Source organism: Anas platyrhynchos, chromosome 5 (genome assembly GCF_047663525.1).
Source record: "Anas platyrhynchos isolate ZD024472 breed Pekin duck chromosome 5, IASCAAS_PekinDuck_T2T, whole genome shotgun sequence".
NCBI classification, from domain to species: Eukaryota; Metazoa; Chordata; class Aves; order Anseriformes; family Anatidae; genus Anas; species Anas platyrhynchos.
Window position 1 is genome coordinate 13,739,879 of NC_092591.1, and position 12,958 is coordinate 13,752,836.

General features: G+C 38.9%; 1 long non-coding RNA gene across 1 annotated transcript in view; it reads right to left on the minus strand.

Annotated features, from left to right (window-relative positions):
• Positions 1–1,178: 1,178 nt before the first annotated feature.
• The window catches only part of LOC140002719 (uncharacterized), a 43,920-nt gene continuing 32,140 nt past the window's right edge, over positions 1,179–12,958 (minus strand). Inside the window, exons 2-4 of the long non-coding RNA XR_011809989.1 lie at positions 7,161–7,257; positions 6,988–7,084; positions 1,179–1,915 (exon numbers count right to left, since the gene is read on the minus strand). This is a non-coding gene — a long non-coding RNA (uncharacterized lncRNA). The remainder of the gene's footprint in view (positions 1,916–6,987; positions 7,085–7,160; positions 7,258–12,958) is intronic.

Genomic DNA, 12,958 nt, shown 5'->3' on the forward strand with positions numbered 1-12,958 from the left:
TGGGGACATTGAGAGGTGACAAATGATTTAGCAGGCTGCATGAAATAAACTTTGGAAAACAGAGTAGCCCAGAAGAGAAAAGCATACTCCTGAGTGTACAGTAGATTTATTCATTCAATTGCCTGTGAGTGAGCAGAAATTCAGGAACACTTGCAGAAGGGAGCTGTACCCTGGGATGGAAAGTGGTATTAGGGTTGACAAATCAACTCTTGCACAAGTGCTGTGGCTCTTAGAATCTCAGGGTTCTTTAAAATCTGGATTGACCACAATAAAATTCAGCATAGTCCCATACTTTGCCCTGATGATGTACCAAAGTGTGTTGTTTCTGAGCATGGATGTAGTTGCAACTCACATCTGGTTGGTTCATTGCTTGCTAGCCACTCCAGGACACACAGAACGCCCATACCATTTAGCAGGTTGACTCTGGATGACAGGGCAGTGACAAAAGGTACATTTTTTATGGTACCTCCACATTTTAGGAAGAAAATGAAGGTCCTGAGATGAAAGTAGATCTGGCCACACCTGCACAACTGCTGGAGTCATGTCATTAGTGAGGCCACAGATGATTAGCCAAGGTTGAATCAAAACACTCACAATATTTTGGACTGCTTTAGTACAAATTTGGAGGCTGTTCATTGTAATACAATGAATAGAATACAGTGGGACCCTGAAGAATATTACTTATAGAGGTGAATGAGTGCTCAGGTGCTTAGACCTCCAAGAACAAAAGCATGCTGTTCTAGCAGAAGTGATAAGATCCAGTATTAAACCACTCTAAAGTACACTTATAAGTATCAGTCACACAATCTGATACCCTCCTCCTACCTCCCAGCTAACTTCTCCTTAGCAAATCATAAAATGCTGGAAAGGCATAAAACCATACAAAACTTCATCTCAGTTTCTCTGTTATAAAGACAATCAGATTTTCCTTTTGATTTCTAATTAGATTACTAAGGTAGATTTCTACTTAGATTACTAAGTAGAAATAAGCAATTAAATGAAGAATTCCCACATTGTAACTAAAACAGTCTTACTACATCCTGACTTAAATCACATGAATGTGTTTAGGGTGTGAGAGAAGTGCCTTACAACTTCTTTAAAAAATATCATTTACATATGACATAACATCAAGGCATGCTAGAAGTTAACATGACATTAATTCTATGGAAAGAGATAGGAGTTGACTGTTTAATAGTTTCTGTTTAATGCTAGGCCACACAGACAAATGCTTCTGTGAATTATCTAGAGAGCTGTTACAGAAGGAAAGATATTAATTGGTATGATGCAAAGCGGGAGGGACATGTAAGAAAGGGAAAATGAAAGGGGAGTACAGAAAACCACAGTTATAACTATCTAGTTGATCTGAACATTATTTTGGACTACTCATCATTGCAAAATCTTGCTTCATCTTTGAAACATGTTTGGGAGCACTATTGATTTTTTGTGAAAAGGATCATTAGTCTTTTATTATAAACTCTTGATTTATACTACTCTTGGTTCATTGGTTCCTGGGGGAGAATGTTGAATTGATTGGTTGAGCTCTAGCTTTTGGGTGGTTTTATTTTCTTTCCTTTTTTTTTTTTTTTCCTTTTCCCTGTCTTGTTTGTGATCAATGAAGGGATTTTGAAAGCTTCTGTTCAAAAGTGTCTCAATGTTATCTAGCTTTTATTTGTACCATTTAAAGAAAAAATGTTTCTATCTACAGTCAATACTTTATTTAAGAAGTTGAGTGTCTATCTTCCAAACATACTTATGATTGGCCAGATCCTAACCATTGCAAGGGAGTAACTCCATGTTTAAAACAATGTAAATGTATCCCAATTACCTAATTGCAGAAAGGATTCGACACAGTGTCAGCAATTTAGGTCAGAGCAGAGCCTCAGTGTCATGCAATTTATCTTCCATCTTTAGAGAACTGTTAAAAAGTAATAATAATAATTAAAAAAAAAACAAAACACCACCACCACCAACAACAACAAAAAACATGGATATTTTATCCAAAGCAATTTTGAATATGATAGAAATGCTAAAGAGCTTACTTTTGCTGGTAGCACATTTTTCACCCCCAACATAATTTTTCCCTTTGTGATTGTTAAAAACTGTTCTAAGCGGGGAGAAAAGTCCATGCCCCATTTAAGAGTCTTACTACCCTGTACTTTATAAACATGAATAAATTTATATCACTGCTTAAAAAAGGCAGTGGATGGCCAAAAGTATGACATGTCAGCAGGCTTAGTAACTGAGTTGTGTTCCATTCAGGGATCACAGAGATCAGTAGCTACAAATACACGACAGCAGAAAACTGTCAGAAGTTCAGCTCTTGAATTGCTTCAGAGTAAAGATGATGAGTGCTAGTGTAGTAAAATGCCTTGCAATAAGCACCAGACCACTGGTCCTTATGATTGCAGGACTATAGTGTATAAGCTATTCCAGGAGTTTAGTTCCTCTTTTAGTTCCCATTTTTAATCCAAACAGACTAGGGAAAGGAGGGGGAAGAAATGTGTCTCACCAAAAATACCATAAACAAATCATGCAGAATAATGATGTAGGCTCTTCTCAGATGTATCACCCTGCTTCCTTTGATTCTGATAGTCCCATTAGTAATGTTGCCATTGCTGCGTGATTTATTTAGGGGCATTGTATTTGCAATTCAGCTGTGTGGCATGCAGCTTGCTGTGATCTATACTAAGCGATACGGTTGAGTACATCTGAATAGTGTAACCCTATGGAATCTGGAGGGAATGTGTTGTGACTTACATATCTTCTGAAGAATAATTATTAAAACCTGATTTAATTTTTACCTGATGTTTCACCTATTCAAATGAGACATTAAAAAAGAGGGGGATTTGCAGCTGCTGGCTTCTTAGAAAAGATCAACAGTTTCTTTAATTAATATGGAAGATAACAATTTAAAATAATGAAACACCTATAATATATTTGAAGAAAGCAGCTTGTTGCTATAATTAGAACTAGAATCAAATTGTTCTGATGGCAAACACCATTTATTGAACTTCAAGAGTGGAGCAGCTTCTGCAAGTAAACAACACAAGTGCGAAAATATCAGAAACAAGTAGATGACATGGAAGAATGAGGCTGATGGGAAAATCCTACAGCTGAACTTCCTGAGGCTCCTCCTCTAAAAGAATAACACACTCTGAGAGTGCCCATGTTCATGGCAGAGTATTTGGAGCTATGACTAAGTCCTGACAATAGTCACAGATTTCATGCGGTGACATGTGAACAAAGGACTTCTCAGGAGATTGTATTATGTTCTTTCCACAGCAGTACCGGTACACAAGGTGAAAATTCATCTCCAGTTCCTCTGTGTCATTTGCTTATTGTTTCAGTCTGCCCTGGAGAGCTATGACAACTGGCCTGCCCTCCCAGCTAATGTTTCTCCCAACAATTTTTCTTATGTGCCTTTGCAAACACCAGCTGTTTACATGAAAGCCTCATGTGACAATCTTCATGTTGGTGCAAATTTGGCTTTCTGCTTCTGGTGGATTAGAGCTGTTGATTGGTGATTTCTCAAATCTTGCTTTCAGTGATGAAGCCTGAAAATGTCTGCAGGACCTTGGGGCCTCAGTCTAGTTTGTTTTTCCCTGAGCTTTACTTTCTATGCTGTGTCACTGTGTAAAAGATTAAAAAGAGAGAAGCTTGACTCCTCCATTGTTCTGATCACAAACTCTGCATCTTTCGCCAATGAATCCACACTTCACTGGTTAAGAAACAGATGAACACAGAGGTGCAATAAAATTTGGTCTGTGCCCCCTGACTGAGCTATGTTACCAGTTGAGGAATTACTGCACTAAAATGAACTGTTAAACAATTGCTGGGGAGCAAAACACACAAAAGAAAACAAAATATGTTGATATTGTTTCATTGGTTTGGTTTGGTTTCTGCTAATTAAGAACAAATATCCTTGTCTGAGACTGATAATGGAGCTCTGAGTGTTTAGAGGTCACAGAATCACAGAATTTCTAGGTTGGAAGAGACCTCTAGATCATCAAGTCCAAACTCTGACCTAACACTAACAAGTCCTCCACTAAACCATATCACTAAGCTCTACATCTAAACATCTTTTAAAGACCTCCAGGGATGGTGACTCCACCACTTCCCGGGGCAGCCCATTCCAATGCCTAACAACCCTTTCGGTAAAGAAGTTCTTCCTAACATCCAACCTAAAACTCCCCTGGCACAACTTAAGCCCATTCCCCCTTGTCCTGTCACCAGCCTTTAGAGGCTGTAGCAACCCCCACCTGTAGAGAGCAATAAGGTCAGCCCTGAGCCTCCTCTTCTCCAGGCTGAATAAGCCCAGCTCCCTCAGCTGCTCCTCATAAGACTCCAGACCCCTCACCAGCTTGGTCACCCTTCTCTGGACTCGCTCGAGCACCTCCATGTCCTTCTTGTAGTGAGGGGACCAAAACTGAACACAGTACTCGAGGTGCGGCCTCACCAGAGCTGAGTACAGGGGGACAATCACTTCCCTAGCCCTGCTGGCCACACTGCTTCTTGTACAAGCCAGGATGCCATTGGCCTTCTTGGCCACCTGAGCACACTGCTGGCTCATATTCAGCCAAATACCAACCATTACTCCCAGGTCCTTCTCTGCCTGGCAGCTTTCCAACCACGCATCTCCCAGCCTGTAGCTCTGCTTGGGGTTGTTGCGCCCCAGGTGCAGGACCCGGCACTTGGCCTTGTTGAACTTCATACAGTTGACCTCAGGCCATCAGTCCAGCCTATCCAGATCCTCCTGCAGAGCCTTCCTACCCTCAAGCAGATCGACACATGCACCTAACTTGGTGTCATCTGCGAACTTACTGAGGGTGCACTCAGTGCTTTCATCCAGATCATCGATGAAGATATTAAAGAGGACTGGCCCCAACACCGAGCCCTGGGGAACGCCACTAGTGACCGGCCTCCAACTGGATTTGACTCTATTCACCACAACTCTGGGCCCGGCTATCCAGCCAGTTTCTAACCCAATGAAGCATATGCCAGTCTGAGCCAAGAGCAGCCAGTTTCTCGAGGAGAACGCTGTGGGAAACGGTGTCAAAAGCCTTGCTGAAGTCAAGGTAGACCACATCCACAGCCTTTCCCTCATCCACCCAGCGCGTCACTTTGTCATAGAAGGAGATCAGGTTCGTCAAGCAGTACCTGCCTTTCATAAACCCATGCTGACTGGGCCTGATCACCTGGTGGCCCTGCAAGTGCCGCGTGATGACTCTCAAGATAATCTGCTCCATGAACTTCCCTGGCACTGAGGTCAAACTGACAGGCCTATAGTTCCCCGGGTCTGCCCTCTGGCCCTTCTTGTAGATGGGCATCACGTTTGCTAGCTGCCAGTCAACTGGGACCTCCCCCGATAGCCAGGACTGTTGATAAATGGTGTTAAGTGGCTTGGCCAGCTCCTCTGCCAGTTCTCTCAGTACCCTCGAGTGGATCCCATCTGGCCCCATCGACTTGCGCACATCCAAGTGCCGTAGCAGGTCACCAACCATTTCCTCGTGGATAGTGAGAGAGAGTCACATTCTGCTCCCCATCCCCTTCCAGCAGCTCAGGGTACTGGTATCCAGAGAACAACCAGTATTGTCGCTAAAGACTGAGGCAAAGAAGGCATTAAACACCACCGCCTTTTCCTCATCTTTTGTAACTAGGTTACCCCCTGCATCCAGTAAAGGATGGAGATTCTCCTTAGTCCTCTGTTTTGCGTTGATGTATTTGTAAAAAGAATTTTTGTTGTCTTTAACGGCAGTAGCCAGATTGAGTTCCAGTTGAGTTTTGGCCTTTCTAATTTTGTCCCTGCACAGCCTCGCAACATCCTTATAGTCCTCCTCAGTGGCCCGCCCTTTTTTCCAAAGATTAGAAACCCTCTTTTTTCTCCTAAGCTCAAGCTGCAACTCTCTGTTGAGCCAGGCCGGTCTTCCATGCCGGCTCGTCTTTGGGCACGTGGGGACGGACTGCTCCTGTGCCATTAAGATATCCTTCTTGAAGAGCACCCAGCCTTCTTGGACTCCTCTGCCCTTCAGAACCGCCTCCCAAGGGACTCTACCAATCAGTGTCCTGAGCAGCTCAAAGTCAGCCCTCCAGAAGTCCAATACAATGGTTTTACTGGTCCCTTTCCTGGCCTCACCAAGAATAGAGAACTCCACCATTTCATGGTCACTCTGCCCAAGAAAGCTTTTGACCACCACATCTCCCACCAGTCCTTCTCTGTTTGTGAAGAGAAGGTCTAGCGGGGCACCACCCCAGTAGGCTCACTAACCAGCTGCGTCAGGAAGCTATCTTCCACGCTCTCCAGAAACCTCCTAGATTACTTTCTCTGGGCTGTTTTGTGTTTCCAGGATATGTCAGGGAAGCTGAAGTCCCCCACAAGAACAAGCGCCGATGATTTCGCAACTTCTGTCAGCTGCCTGTAGAACGCCTTATGCATCTCCTCATCCTGGTTCGGTGGTCTATAACAGACCCCAACTAGGCTGCTAGCCTTGTTTGCCTTCCCGCCAATCCTAACCCAAAGGGACTCAACCTTGTCATTCCCAGAGCATAACCACCTGTATTGCTACTGCAATGCAGGGCAACTTCTCCCACCTCTCATGATATGGGAGACAGTGCAAGTGAGGTGAAAGACCTCGGTCCCTTATCCTTGTCCTCCTCCTTCAAATAAACATGCACTGGTAGGGTAGGTCTAATCCTTGGTAGGGTTGGAATATGTAGAAAACCATGGAAAATATGCCTCTTTAACCACCCCTGAAAATATGCTTCAGTATATTGTACTGAAGGCTTGGCTGAAAGGAATTGCTTCATTGCAAATTTGCAGTAACAGAAGGATTTCATTTATTATTTTTTTCATGTGTTTTAAAAATAGTTTTTAGCATTATGTCTACTTTGGGCTAGAACATTGCAGCCAATAGAGAGTGTTCATTATTGGTAAGCATTTGCTTGTATTAACAACAGCATATGTGTACTAATACTATAGAAGATAAATACCTGCTTTGGTTTTAGCAGATTCGTTTTCTTAGGCATTTTCTTTTTTTAACCACACTTTCCACACGCATCTTAGGATCTTCAGCAGATTTTTGTATTGCTAAAAGGTTTAGAATATGTCATTTTTAATGAAATTTTTGCATATTTTTATACTTTCATTATAAATTAATTTTTACCTTGGGCACTTTGGTAACTGATATAGTGGGATCCTGTTCAGAAAGAAGCAGCAGCATTCCTAGAATTCCATCTTCTTGGGTGATACTGTCACTGAATCTGAAAGACACAAGTGAAAACTGAAAACCCAGCATCCATGAGAAAGAGCAAAGTTCTTAAACCATTGCACAGAGCAAGCATATTGGAAAACAAACCAAACAGGTAGAAACTTCATATTTGAAACATCTTTCCAGCTTTTTAGAGTGCAGAATTGTTGCATGATTATAACTGATGATATGATAAACTTGTCAGACTTCCCCTGTTTGTCTTTTGCACTAAACTATTTGTGATGTGAGGTGGTAACAGTAGCTGAATTCCTCCTACTCCAGCCAGATATTTACTTGCTAAATGGCCCTTGTCATCATGGTATCTGAATGCCTCTCACACACTAATGGATTGTATCCATAAGCTCTCCAGTGAGAGCAGAGGAATATTAGCCCCATTTCTACAAATGGGAAAAAAAAAAAAAAAAAAAAAAAGGTAGAAGTGATACTCTATTCTCTGAGTGTATCTCAAAGGAATAACAGAAACTTCTTGAATTAGACTTCACACCTAGACAGGAACTCAGAAGGGAGTGCTGTCATAACCATCCCTTTAAGGGACAAATAGCCCTCATTGTGCATAGGCTAGAAATGACTTTCCTGAGGTTATACTGGAAACCTGTGATTGAAGACAGAATAGAACCAATGTCCCTTGAGTATTGTATTCAGAGAGGTTATGTTGCCAACTCCTATGTAACAGTTATTTAGTTAATAACATGAAGTGGATTTTATTGTTTTTGTTTGTTTTGTTTTTGTTTTTGCTTTTTATTTTTTTTTCCTGATGTTTTTTATCGTTAAGTGCATTTTATGCTCCAGGTTCACTGTAGCTCAAGAAAGTCTAACATATATTTATAAATCCAGACAATATATAATGATCCTGGAGACAATATTGCTGTCCATGATGTATGAAGCAGAAAAAACAGAGTTTGATTTTCATAAGCTCTAATGACCCTCCTGGGCAGTTTGAAATGTACATTGTTTGAGATAATCAGACAAACTGATTCCATTATAAAAAGACGTATTGTTTTTATTTTATGTTTTCACAAGCATTTTGTCTAATTATTGCTGACATTTCCAACCATATTGTGAAGTTTTTCAGGGGGAAAAGATGAAGTTTATCTCCATTAAAACTGGAAGCAAACTGATGCTAACTGTTTTTATAAACTGAAAACACTAAAATAAAATGAAATGCATTAGAGCAATTAGGAAGAATTATAGCAAAGTCTGTCTCGCCTATATTTTCTTTGTGAAAAAAAAAAAAAAGATATAACAAAGATTATCTTTCTACAGTATGAGTCTGTTCTAAAAAAAACACCCAAAATGTTTTTCATTAAGCTGTTTAGCACAGGAAATCTGTTATTGTTTAACCCTTCCATACTCCAAGGTGATGAAACATGTTTAAATGCTGAGATATGAATGCAGACAAATGATATGCAATCACTTAGGATTCAATTATTCTTCATGTTCATAGTTATTTTTATAGAAATAGACATAAAATTCTTCTTGCACTAAAATACCGTACAGTATTCATCAGAACTGAAGGACAGTGCTTTGTTTAGTGGGAGTATCTTGAAAGGAGTATCCCTTTCTGAAGTGACAGATAATTCAGTCATTACTGGCTGACCAGCATGTTATTGGTTAATCCCACAGAGTTTGTAAATCACATTGAAAGCTTGATCACAATGCTATTATTGCAGGGAAGAACATTGTTAGTCATATGTATCACTTGGAATTCATTTTTAACTAAAAACAAACACGCGTTTTTTTTCCGTTATGGTAGGAAGTTGCAAGTCTAACACCTGGTTAAAAACAAGGGTGATTCCACATATTTGTCTGCATCCTGCCATATGAAATCATGAACCAAAATGGGGTCCTGCTCCAGGCATAGCTGCAGCAATAATCAAGTGGGGGTGTTAGTGGAGCAGTCCTACCCCACACCCAGAGAACCCTCATTTTTCCTCTGATGCCAGTAGGTGAGCTGCAACCCTTCCACTGTAACAGTCTCCACCAGTGTTGGGAAAAGTGTTGCAGTCACTAACTTCAAAGGGAGTTAGTTAGTTCTGATATTCTGTCTCCAGAAATAATAAGTACATTCTCATACAGTAACTGCAGGCTGACTACTTCTGAAGTTGTCATTGTCTATCAAGTTATGTCCTGGTTGTTTAGACAATCTGGTCCCCGATCCTCTTATGAGAGCAGATCTTCTTAGGAATGCATGCTTTGCTAGTAATATTTTACCCTAGGTTTTCTACTGCTTTTCTAGGAGCAAATTTACTAGAATTAGTATAAGTGCAATGCACTTATAACGCCTGCTAAGGCCTAATAAGGTCTGCCATTCTGACTGGAATAAAAAATATTTATCAGTTGGAACTAATCACTGTTCTTGATATTTGCTATTAGACTGCTTTTGCTGTTACATCTCCTTCAAAGAAAAGCCTGCTAATCTCATTTATCCAAAATATTTTTTTATGCCAATTGCAGCTATTGAAAGGGGACATAAACCGGGTGTCTCTAGAGCTTTGCCATATACCCATAAATCTTGTGAAACATCTACACATCTGGGTTGCACAGGACACACCAGACTGAGAGCTAACACAGCTAAAAGATGTTAATGCAGTCAGATTAAAAATATATATATATATTTCAATAAAAACCTAGATTTTGTTTGTTTGTTCTACATAAAAAACTGGCTGTGGTTTATTTTTTTATAAGGGAAAACTGAAACAAAATAATGTAATTTTAATTATGCTTATTAATCTTAGCATCTTCCAAAGGTATTTCAGCGACTTTTAACAACTGTATTTCCAGGTCTTGGACAGTCTGTCAGGTTCCTCTATGGGGGGTTGTAGATGACAACTCCTTTATAAGTCATGATAGATAATTTCTCACAACACATAACTTCGGTTGGGAGCACTTCAAGTTGAAGTGCAATAATTTCATTATGAGATATCTAAATTATTTCATTTAATAATTTCTGAATAGAAATAAAGAGAAATATATTCCAAAAAAAGGTTTGACATTTCAAATTTATTTTCTTGATTTGTTAAAACAAAACAAACAAACAAACAAACAAACAAAAAGAAGATGCAAGAACATTGCCTTGTTATTTGGAAGGGATGTTGAATTTTTTGATCATCTGAGTATTGAAAAACTGAAAATTGATCCTGATTACTGAGACTGTGACTGATTTTTTCCTCAATCCTAACAGAATTATATTAAAAAGAAACCCCAGAGTTGGGAAGGAAAAGTAGTAGAATGTAAAATTACAAAAGTAGAAGGTTAATATTTTGTTCCATGTTTTTGTTTTCTGCCTCAGGACACATACTGTGTCTGAAGCATAGTTTAAAAAAAAATAAATGTTTCTTTGAAGACAGCAGACAACACAATTTTAGTAAATATAATATTTATAGGACCTGGCAATTAATTTACAAAAATTTTACATTAAAAATGTATGCTGATGATTTTAGTCTTTAGGGACGACAATTGTCTCCTCAGTCATGTTTTCATACACTAAAGGCAATTATTGTTGCTTCTAGCTGTAATAAAAAAATAACTGAAACAGATAGAAGTGTCTTGGTAGAAATTGAGCTGAAACTCCCACTGTGGAAATAATCAGAAAATTAAAAGCTCTGCAATCTTGCAAATAACATTGCAACTTAATATTATTGGAACATAACATTATTATCTCTTTTTATAGGGAAAAAAAACATAAACATGTTTTCAAACAACATTGATGTTATGGTTTCATGTTATCAGCTAACAGAAAAGAAAAAAATGAGAAAAACAGTAACTTTTTGGAGTTGCATATCAAACAATCAACTAGAAATTTGAGAAAAATGATCAGCAGTAGCAGAATTATATTTCTTCCACTGTTAGGTCAGCATCTTCTCTACTAACCTCAGTCTCCATGACACCTATGAGACATGGCCCATCTGCTACCTGATGGGCTCTAAACTAAATGTTATTCATGTTTGGTTCACTTACTCTCGTATTAGCGACTATTAGCTTCACAACCTGAGCAGTACAGTTGAAAACCCAAAGTAAAGAAGGCACCAAATAATTTTTTTAGTCTTATTTTTCTTTAGTGTTTTGTCTTAATTTAATAAGTACTGTATATTTTTTTTCTGTTCTTTTTTTTTTCTCGTAATGATCATCTTGTATGGCTGTTGAGCAACTCTCTCAAATAACTCAGTCTCAAATAAAGAGAAATTAACATCACCAATACTTTTTTCTTACTTAAGTATAAATCTACTTTTGGGTCTATTTGTCCCACAAATAGACCTCTATAATACCTCACCAGCTATAGTGGACAGACTACTGATCTCCTGGCTGTGTGAAAGAAGGAAGTCACACAGCATCTGGATCGCCATTACTGCTGTATTTAGTAATTACTCAAAATACCAGAAGGAAGTTGCATCCCCTTTATGATGGTGACACACAATAAATTTGAGATTTGGGCCCAAAAGAAAAAATACGTAGGTTGTGACATTTGTTGGTGTAGCTACCTTACAAGTTAATGCAGAGTGAATATTTAATTATGTGCCACTCCAGAGATTATTGGTAAATGTCATGGGTCATTTGTTTCACCTGTGTCCCAATCTGGAGAACAGTTTTAAAACAAATCATAACTCTCCTTCCTGTCAAACATGTACAGAGTTTAGGAGCAGAATCATGTAAGAAAGTCTGGGAGGTGACAGGAACTGAACTGAAATTCCACCTGGACATTAAATCAAAGCCAGTCATTTTCCTTTTGTATTTCATTTATCTTGCACTAGAAATATCTCATGGTCCACACAGTTTTTTGTTTTGTTTTGTTTTTGTTTTTGTTTTGTTTTTTCCCCCAAAGGATAATCCAAAGGTATGAATGACCCTATATCTCCAAAGTATACTTTGAGTCCTCAGTGATTAAAAGGACCATGCCATATTTGGCTTTAACTTATTTAAACAAAATACCTGGAAGCATACAGATGCACTCCCACAAGAAGACATGCACACATAAATATGCACACATTTTATTATTATTTATTATTATTATTATTGAATTTTATTTTAATGAATCCTACTGAAAATAAACCATGACAGTGGTTAGATAAGAGTATGAAAGGAAGAATAAGCCAGGTGGAAAAAATGTTAAATTACATCACTTATAGCTACTTCAAGGGGCTTAGACCTTGTACATGTATTTTGGTAACAGCAGAGCAGAAGATGATGCCATGGTAGAGTCACAGTGTCTTAAGAAGTTACCTTCCATCATCTGGAAGTTACCTGTCTTCAGATGAAACAATAGCTGACTGCACACATGATTTTATTTCACATTTTATGCTGGCCAGGTTTGTTCTGCTGCTGGGAGGGAAAGGGTGTCCACGTGGTTGTTTTATCTAAGCTAACAGGGGTGTAACATCTAGTGCAAGAGTAGTAATTGCTAACTTGATTATTACTGATCATAAGCACATTTTCCAAGAATTAGATCAAAATACCTCTTACAGTAATGTTCACTGTATTTTTCCCTAGAGGAACATCCTCACTGTCTGAAATATTTTGGGGGAAAATCAAGGCAAATTGCTTACTTTTACTGGCTCTAATTTTGAAAACACGGAATTACTGAAAATTTCTAATGCTCAAGGAAGTTTCTTACATGAGGAGAGTTTAAATAAAAAGCAGCAATGTTAAATCTAACCTTACCACTTCTGGAGCAGAAAGACCTGGATTTGAGAGGAATG